We start from the raw sequence: 9,230 nt of genomic DNA on the forward strand, positions 1-9,230 counted from the left end.
CTGCTCTGGGTCACCTGCCCCTGCCCTTGCCACCCACAGACACCTGCATTACTCAGCCCCATTTAGTCACCTTCGGGGAGGGAATAAGATGAGGAAGAGTAGCTGATAATTTTTAGAAAGTATTAATGCTGAAAGTTTTACTTGGAAAATGAATGCAAATTTTTCAGTAAAAAAGTTCTGATAAATTTGTCAGGACTCAGTCCTTGAGAAACTAGTAAGTACTTCTATTTGCCAAAACAATTTGAACTTCTTTGTTATCTAGTGGCCTAGTAAGAACAGCTGACTTCCATTGTCTTCTTAGGTAGGTGTGATCTTCTGACATAGTGGTATTTACATCTGTAAAATCAGTTGGCATTTCTGGCAGAAAACAGATGGTACATGGGAATTAAGCTAATGTAAAAAAAAGTCTAATAGAGGGACCACTTAGAAAGGTGTGGTCAAGGTGAGGACTCCCCCAAAACAGTGCCAGACCTTGGAGTTAGGACCCACCGAGAGCCACCTCCTCCCTGGGACTCCTGTCTTTGGATACCTGCTCACAGCCCTGTGGTTCTATTGCCACACTAAGTCTCAGCATGGCGGGGATTGGGGGTTGGCCATGCTAGCTACCTCCTAGTCATCCAGGGAGCATCTACTCTCATTCACTCTAAATGTCTCCAAGCTCCTTTCTGGGATTGCAGAGAAGGCTTTTCTTTTTCATATGGGTTGTGTATTTCATCCAGTCCTATCCTTTGTTCTCTCCTATTCTGTGATTTCCTCTATGGTCACATCTCCAAATTCTAGTTCTTGATAAATCAAAAGAAAAAAAAAATGAGAAAGGAAGGAAAAAAGAAAAAAGCCACAGCTGCAGAAGTTCTGAGAAATGCTTTGTCTTTCTTGAGTCAGAATGGCTTTCAAGGCTGTTATCTCTCTGAGGACTGAAGAAAACAGGACTCCATTTTGGAACTTAGAGCTTGACAGTGATGTGTTTCTTCAGAGCATTGTTAGGTAAAGAGCTGCTGCAGAACAGTCTGGAACAACCAGGGGTCATTAAGAATAAGCACATGTTTGTTTAACATTTCATATGTCTTCTCCTACTCGATATACAACTGTGAGATAGGTGTTATTATCTCTGTTTGACAGGTGAAGAAACTGGGACTTAAATGAGATAAGTAATTTGCCTGAAAAATATAACTTGTCACTGATAGGCCTAGATTTCAATCCCAGCTTTGGCTGGCTCTAAAAACATTTTTTTCTCACTTCAGCATGCTATTGCCCCACCTCCTTCAAATATATATTTGATATGATGTTATGATATAATATATGATCTCATCACAAAAATTGCTCTGTTGTAATTTGCCATCATGGATCTCAAACCAATTATTAACCGAGATCATTTTGCACCTATGCAGGCAAAATGATATTTTATTGTTTTAGTCATCTTAATTAACGGCAGCTATTTAAATTGTGGAGTAGCCAAAATTGTTTAGTCTTACAAGTTAGTGATGGATTTGGAGTCAATATTTCTAATAATTGTGCAGCATATCCTTATGCTAACTCAGTTATCCCTAGAGAGAAAATAGCATTGGAGCCAGCAGTTGAAAGTATGAGCCCTGTGGAGTTGCACCACTCAGATAGATCTTCAAGAAAGAACTTGCGATTCAGCTGTGAGGAGTGAAGTCAGGTGACACCTCTAACTGTGGTGAACTTGGGATGGGCCACAGCATTTAAGCAAGGCCACACTCTTCAGGATCCTAGGACTTGACCATTCTAATCGTTGTGGAGATTGGGAGGGAATGGGACTTCCTTAACAAGTAGTTTTTGCTCTGGAGACTTTGGGTGGCTGAGATCTGTCATAACTGCATTGCAGTTTGAGACCCTCCCTGCCCCATCTCTTCCTACCACTTTTGTCTTTTGCAGGCTTACCCCATAAGACCCTTGCGCTTATTATTTTGTCTCAGTATCTCGTTCTTGGAGGACTTGCTTGACATAGAAAACTGAAGAGAACTAAAAGTAAAATAAAAAATTTATAGACTTCAGATAATAATGACTATTCATTTATTGAGCATATGTTGTGTCTTAGGAATTGCTCTAAGTAATGAGAAAACGAACATGGATGAGACGTGGTTCCTGCCCTTAAGCATCTCACATTCTAACAAAGATAGACACGCACACATGTAAAATTATGATGTGAGAAGGAAGGTGATGGGGTTAGGCTCAAGTCTCTGTGATATAGTAGAGGATGGAGAGTGAACCATCTTTAGGAAGAGTAATTAGCAAATTTCACAAAGAATGATGATTCAGGGATAAAATTTTGAACTTACTTTATTTTGCTCCTATATTACATATATACATAAGGATAGTCTCTTGTACATCGTAATTTCATTTTTTTTTTTTTTACTAAATTTCAGCCAATTCACAAATGTGTCACAACTTATTCTTGTAAAACCCTGGAAATTTCCATCTTCAATGGGCTCATTGAAATCCTTATACATGGGTAATGCCATTATGGAGTATGGCAAAAATTGGAAATTGAACATAAATCTTTCAAGGAATATTTACTGATTTTGTTACCTGGGTTTGGTGCCGGTGACTCATGTTTTCTCTATGCTTGTTTTCTCATTATAAAAAGATAATGATGCAACTAATTCCTTTCCCCATTTGTTGAAGTATCTGCAAAATGTCTTATCCATGAAGAAATAATATCCACATAAAGAATAAAAATTCACAGTTAATCAGATAATGCTTAAAATGTTTTTTCCCAATTACTTGCTCATTAGAAGTTTTACAACGATTAATTATCTTTATCCTGAAAAAGTGCTCCCCCCAAAAGAGAAAAAAAAAACCTAAGCTCTTAAAATAGATTTATGACCATGTTTCAGTTAAGTAGAAAAATGACAGAAGCATCTATGCCTTGATCTGAGTGGCACAGGGATCCATAGACACAGGATTGCAGTCACAGTACAGAGAGGCTTTGCGGAGGGAATTTTACTGACAGGTCACATTTTCAACAAGGATCATTATGACATATTGTGAAAAAGTGCTTTTCACTTAATAAATCAACTATGGGGAGAAATAATTGTAGACGTAGAAAAGTTGCAAGGATAATGCAGAAAGTTCCATACACTCTTCATTCAGATTCCTCTGATAGCATTTTATATCCCATGATATGTCTGTCTGTGTAGTTACATTACTATTAACTAGACTCCAGACTTTTTTCTGGTAATGTTCTTTCTATTCCTGGATCCAATTCAGGGTAGTATATTGTATTTAGTTGTTATGTCTCCTTGGTGTCCTCTAGTGAGTGACAGTTTCTCAATCTTTCCTTCTTTTTTGTGACTATGACAGTTTTTGAGGAGTATTGGTGAGACATTTTGTAGAATGTCCATCAATTTTCATTAGTCTGAAATTTTTCTCAAGATTAGACTGGGCTATGGGTCTTGGGGAAGAATACCACTGAAGTGAAGTGCGCTTCTCATCACGTTGTGTCAGGGGATGCAGGAGATCAATATGACATTGCTGGTGATGTTTACCATGAGCGGTTGTTTAACTGGTGTTTACCAGATTTCTCCACTGTGAAGCTACTATTTCCCCCTGTCTACGCTCTGTTCTTTGGTACCTAGTCACTAGGTCAAGCCCACTTCCCAAAGGGGCTGGGGAAGGAGGGGAAGTGGGGCTGCACTCTACTTCATGAGAGAGTTCAGCCTTTCATGTTAAAGTCTTCCCCATAGTTGTTATTTTAAGACGACAAGTGGTCAAGTGAAGGATAACAGTGTAGATCTGGGAGCATGAATCTGGAGACGCTACAAGCTCTGGAAGAGTCAAGAATAACAACAATCATAGTTTAAATAATGGAATAACTTCACTGTGTGCCCTCTACATTTCCTACACTCTGTGCCATGTGCCTTATGTATATTTTCACTAATTTTAACCACACCCTCAATGTTTCCAGTTATTTGGTGGATACAGAGACTGAAGACGTTTTCTCTTGGGCAGAGACCTTAAAGGTCATGACACAAACAAGAGTCAAATGCAGAATCCATCACACTGACTCCCAGTATCTGAAGAAGTGAAAAGAATCAGTACCATGACAGCAGGTCAGGAATTTAGAGAGTCCAGCAAGATTGTACTCTCTTGCTGAAGGAAACAAGGAGAGTATCAAAAGTTAGAAGCAAGTTAGGTGCTTAGTCCAAAATGTCAATTAAGGTTAGAAGTAATGACACATGTAGAAGGAAAATTGATGTGAACAAAAACAGATAATTTCCTGTGTGGCCAAATTGTTCCTTTCTTCATGTCTCCATCTCTTCCTGTTCATATGTCTATCATAGCACATGTGAGATACTGTTAATTCAAAATCATGTCTTTTTCTCTATAATTAGCCCATGACTGGTGGAGTAGCAACATCCATGCCCTACAGATCTCCATAGAACCAATACCTAGCATGGTGCCCAGTGCTTAGTAGCTGCTCAAGCAATGTTCACCGAATGGATGCATGAACATTCATTCATATATATGAAAGCTCCTGAGGGTTCAGTTTCTAAATATGAACATGTATTCTAATCACATCAAATTATTTCTTTAGATTTCACCTCAAATATTATTTACATGAATTGACATTAAGTTCTTGCAAGAATGAGCAGTCAGCCTTCTCTATTTTAGCTGGAAACCCAGTTTATTTGCAAAACTACTATAGTCAACAGTAGAAGAGAGATGTCTGCTGGCTTAGATAACTGGAATTTAGTCAGAATGGATTTGCCACTTAGAGAATCAGCCACAGCTATGTCATCTTGGTATTAGTCAGAGGAATAGAGCCATGGTTATTGCTTCCAATATGTAACTCCTCCCACCATTCCATCTTCACCAACCACCCTACCGATGCCTTTTCCTGCACCTCTAATCTCCTTACCAGCAAATTTGTTTCATATGTTTGGTTATAACGTAACTTTGGATGCTCAGGCCGAAAGCTACTCAGATTCATAGTACTCTATTCTATAAAGCTTTCTATTAGAATTTGTATAATTATTGGATATTATTCCATTCTTAACACTGGTACTATTAAATGATTTGCATGCATTCATTTGTGTTTAACTTGATCTATCTTAAACATGTTTGCTAAGTTGTAATCTTGGAAACAGCAGTGATAATCACAAACGTGTAGAATATTCTAAATTTTACAAATAACTATCATATCTATAAGTTTATGGGAGTAGGAATGATTGTAGTGCAAAACTACATGCATTGAGAGATTTGGATGAGTTCATTTCCAAGGTCCTCCGATCTGTTTTAGAATGGATAATTACATTATACTTTGATAATAGTGAATATGAGGACTTTTTAAACATTCTCAATATGTGAAGGTTGTAAAAAATGTACCCCGATGAAACCCAGTCCTGAAAAAGTATGTTTTTAAGTGGAGTAATGCAATGCCATCTGTCAGGTCCCTCATCCCTGGAGGGTGGAGGCCACAGGGCACTGTGGTTCTCAGACCGTGGACTGGGGTTCTGAGCACGCCCCACGGCAGCATGCTTCGTATCCCTGAGTGAGGTGATGAATAAAACCAAGGGGCCACTGTTGGGTAAATCCCAAGGAAAGACAAACCCTTTACACTTTGGTGGCCAAGTCAGTTGTAGCTACTAATATAGAATCAAAGAAAGTAGAAGCAAAGAGTGATTGGAGTTTGGAGGGGAATAGAGAAGAGAGGAAACTGGAGCAATTTCAGTGGCAGAGTGCAGATGGCCGTGGCAGTTTTTTAATCCAGTATTGGTCACCTCTGGCTTGGATCTGTCAGGAGTATTTAAATCCATTGTTTTCTGTGCAGCTTCACTTCAGAAACACCTGAGGTGCTTTTAGAAGCTACAGATGCCTGGGCTCCGTTCCTTGAGATGCCAATTCAGTTAGTTTAGGGTCGGCCTAGGCCTGGGTGTTTTTAAAGAGAGCTCCTTAGGAGATTCTAATCAGAGTTGACAACTGCTGCTAAAAATAAATGTGTAACATATACCACTTATCAATTCTACCTGCTGTTTCATGAATGTTCATATATTTTTGATGGCTTCTTGTCAAATTTGGATAATAAACAAAGACAATACACCCAGCTGAATTGATGCACTATGAGATAGGCACTATGGCAATAAAGAACCCTTTTTGGGGGGTGGGCAACAGTGGCTCAGTGGCAGAGTTCTCGCCTGCCATGCCAGAGACTTGGGTTCAATTCCTAGTGCCCACCAATGTGAAAAAAAAAAAAAAGAATAAAGAACCCTTTCTTTGGTCCATGTATATTAATGACCCTTTGTGCAATAAGTTCTTAGGATATCAGTTCCTTAGAGTTAAGGACTCTATCAGGTAGGATCTGGGCAAGGAACAGATAGCACATTCAAATTAGGTACTTTGCAGAAAGTTTAAATACATATTAACAAATACATCAGCAGGGTATGGGATAACCCCAAGGAAGAACCTCAGGGTAGGAGCCTTTAGCACACCTGGACCTGAAGGCTAAGGGGAAGAGAAGTTTCTGCAAACCAGAGACATGAAGTCTGCAAGGAGAAGGCGGCCAGACAGAAGCTGTGACTTTCAGCTCAGGGCTTCACGCATCCCTCTTTGTCCCTGCACAGATGGAGACAGGAGAAAAAAATATCTTGATAATCTTCTCTACCCTTCCTCCAACCTCTTGCTTCTGCTCCCCATTGGACAAGTCCAACCAGAAGCCAAAGAAAAAACATTGATACAGTCCATACAGGCCAAACCTTAAAGGGAATTGAGTAGGAAGGAGTGGGAGAAGGAGGAGAGAGAGTCTGCCAGCACAGGAGAAAGGAAGGGGAAGATAGCTGTATAGGGACCAGGAGTTGTTACCCTTTCCCTCCAATATCCACCATGTCTGGCATATATAATATTCTTAGTAAGAACTGTGAGAGATTATAATAACTAAATAATAAATGACAACAGATTGCAATACAGGAAAAGGGAAAGTAACATTTTTGGGTACCTTCAATGTACCAGGTATCCTGTTTAGTTTTAAATTGAATCTCAAAAGAAAAGTAACAGGTGGTGGTAAGTGTTATACAGAGAACTAAATTAGATGATGTGCTTAAGAGTTATGGGTGCTACTTTAGTTAGTGTGGCTAGGAAAGGCCTTTCTGAGATGTTCATATTTAAACTGAGATCTGATTTGTCCAAAGGAACCAGTTCTGAGAAGATGAAGAGCAAGAGGATCTCCAGTAGGGAGAAAAGCTAGTGAAGATGTTCTAAGATAGGAATTCTAGGAAATGAAAGGAGGACAGAGAAGCTAAAGCATGATGTGCTAGAAGGACAGTCTAATACATGAAGGGGGAAGGATGTGCAGGGACCAGTCCATATAGGATTTGTTGGCCTAAGAGTGATGGGAAATCATTGGAAGTTTTGAAGCAGGGAAGTGGCTTGATCTGAGTATTCTGGCTGCTATTTGGAGAAGAAACCATAGAGGGAAGGAGTGATTATAAAGACCTATTAAGGGACTGTTGCAGGGACAAAGGATAAGATGCTAGAGTGTTGGACTGAGATGATGCTAGTGGAGATGGGAAGAAGAGGACAGACTATGATTTGGAAGTAGATGAGGTTAACAGGGCTTGCTGATGGATTAGATATGGGAGATGCAGGAAACAGGAATGAAGACTAAATACTGGGTGGATGAAGTGTCATTCATTAAGATGGGAAAGACAAGGGAAGCAGAAGATTTGGGAAAGGGAATGATGTTGAATATCAAGAATCTTGTTTTAACCATGTTGGGTTTAAGAAGCTTTTCATAGACCCCAGTGGAGGTGACACTCTGGTAGTTGGATGCAAACATCTGAAAATTTAGAGCTGGAGACAGATTTTTGGTGTTACTGATATGTAGATCATATGAAAGCCAGGGTACTGATGAAATCTCTTAGGGAGACGGTGCAGAGGGTGAGAGAAGAGACAGGAGTTCTGGACAGAGCCCTTGAACATATGGAGGGTGAACAGAAGAAATGCCAGCACAGGAGACTAACAAGGAGTCACTTCAGGACAGAGAGGACTTTGTAAGTGCAAAGAGAGTCATTTAAATCAAATTCAGAAACATGAAAATATCCTCTGCCCAGAACTATGTTTTGAGCTATAAGACATAACAATAGCTTACACTTGTAAGGGCGTCATAATTTATAAAACATTTTTAGCATATATAAGTTTCCTTTAATGGGCTCCAGTGTTCTGGGAATTAGGTGTCATTATCCTTCATTTTACATTTTAGAGAGGTTACATGATTCTTCAGTTCTTGTAAAGATAACCAGGGAAGCAGAAATTTGAATAGTGTCTGATGCCAGTTTCCTCCAACCCCTATGTCCCTTCCACTGATGTAAGTTCTTTGCTTGTTCCTTTGATTCAGCTTCAAGCATGACATCCAGTGTAGACAAATTGCATTCGTATGGCACATTTTTCTAGTTCTCTCTCTCTGATCCAAATAAGTGAACATCTGGGAGCTGTCTTCCCCAGGCTCAGTTAGGTATGCTCCTTCCAGTACAGGTACCTGGGTCTATTTGGCTGTGTCCCAGAGGAAAATGAACACTGGATTGAGTCACAGGGGCTTTGCATCAAATTCTAGTCCTGCCATTTATTAGATATCACACAAGTCACTTGACTTGTCTGTTTCCTCATAGATAAAACTTGGATGATGCCATCTGGTAATAGATTTTTATTGATTTTGATACCCTTCATCCAGTCTTTCCCCCATTCCATTCTTACGACAACAGTATCTCAGTTTTGCTTTGGTGGTACCATCTTACCTTTTCTTCACCTCTTGTGCTTTGGATGAAGTTGCTTTTATCCTCCTCCTCTAGGTTACATTAGGTGACCTAGGTTGAATCTAAGCCAATCAGGAAAGATCAGTGCATGTCATCACTTAAGCTTTGCTGATTGGCTTAGAGTTGATTACAAGATTCAAGTCAGGCCAATTAGAACAAAGAAGATTAAGTTTTGGTGTGTCTTTTCTGAGCTAATAGGAGAAATGCCTCCTCTTTTATGCTGAACTGGGTGTTATGATTGTGAATTTTATTTCATGGAAGTCACTATGGGGCCCTGAGAATGGAATCTTCCTAAAAGGTGCAGATTGAAGAAAAGATTTGGGGGATATGATTGTTGCCCTTGATTGAGCCAAGTTCGAGGTCTCTGGCTCCTATCCTGGACTTGCATGCAAATTATTCCATCCCCTTTCTTGCACTAGCCAGTCTAAGTTGGGCTTTCTTGATGCTATAAAAGTACAATTT

General features: G+C 39.6%; 1 long non-coding RNA gene across 2 annotated transcripts; it reads left to right on the forward strand.

Annotated features, from left to right (window-relative positions):
* The first annotated feature begins 897 nt into the window (after positions 1-897).
* On the forward strand, positions 898-2,008 carry LOC143686509 (uncharacterized). Of its 2 annotated transcripts, none has more exons than XR_013177212.1 (3): positions 898-1,119; positions 1,539-1,660; positions 1,897-2,008. It is a non-coding gene; the product is annotated as an uncharacterized LOC143686509 (long non-coding RNA). The 2 variants fall into 2 exon arrangements; XR_013177213.1 differs by having other exon boundaries at positions 900-1,119; positions 1,549-1,660.
* The last annotated feature ends 7,222 nt before the right edge of the window (positions 2,009-9,230 follow it).

The sequence above is a fragment of the Tamandua tetradactyla genome, chromosome 6 (genome assembly GCF_023851605.1).
Source record: "Tamandua tetradactyla isolate mTamTet1 chromosome 6, mTamTet1.pri, whole genome shotgun sequence".
Classification (NCBI taxonomy): Eukaryota; Metazoa; Chordata; class Mammalia; order Pilosa; family Myrmecophagidae; genus Tamandua; species Tamandua tetradactyla.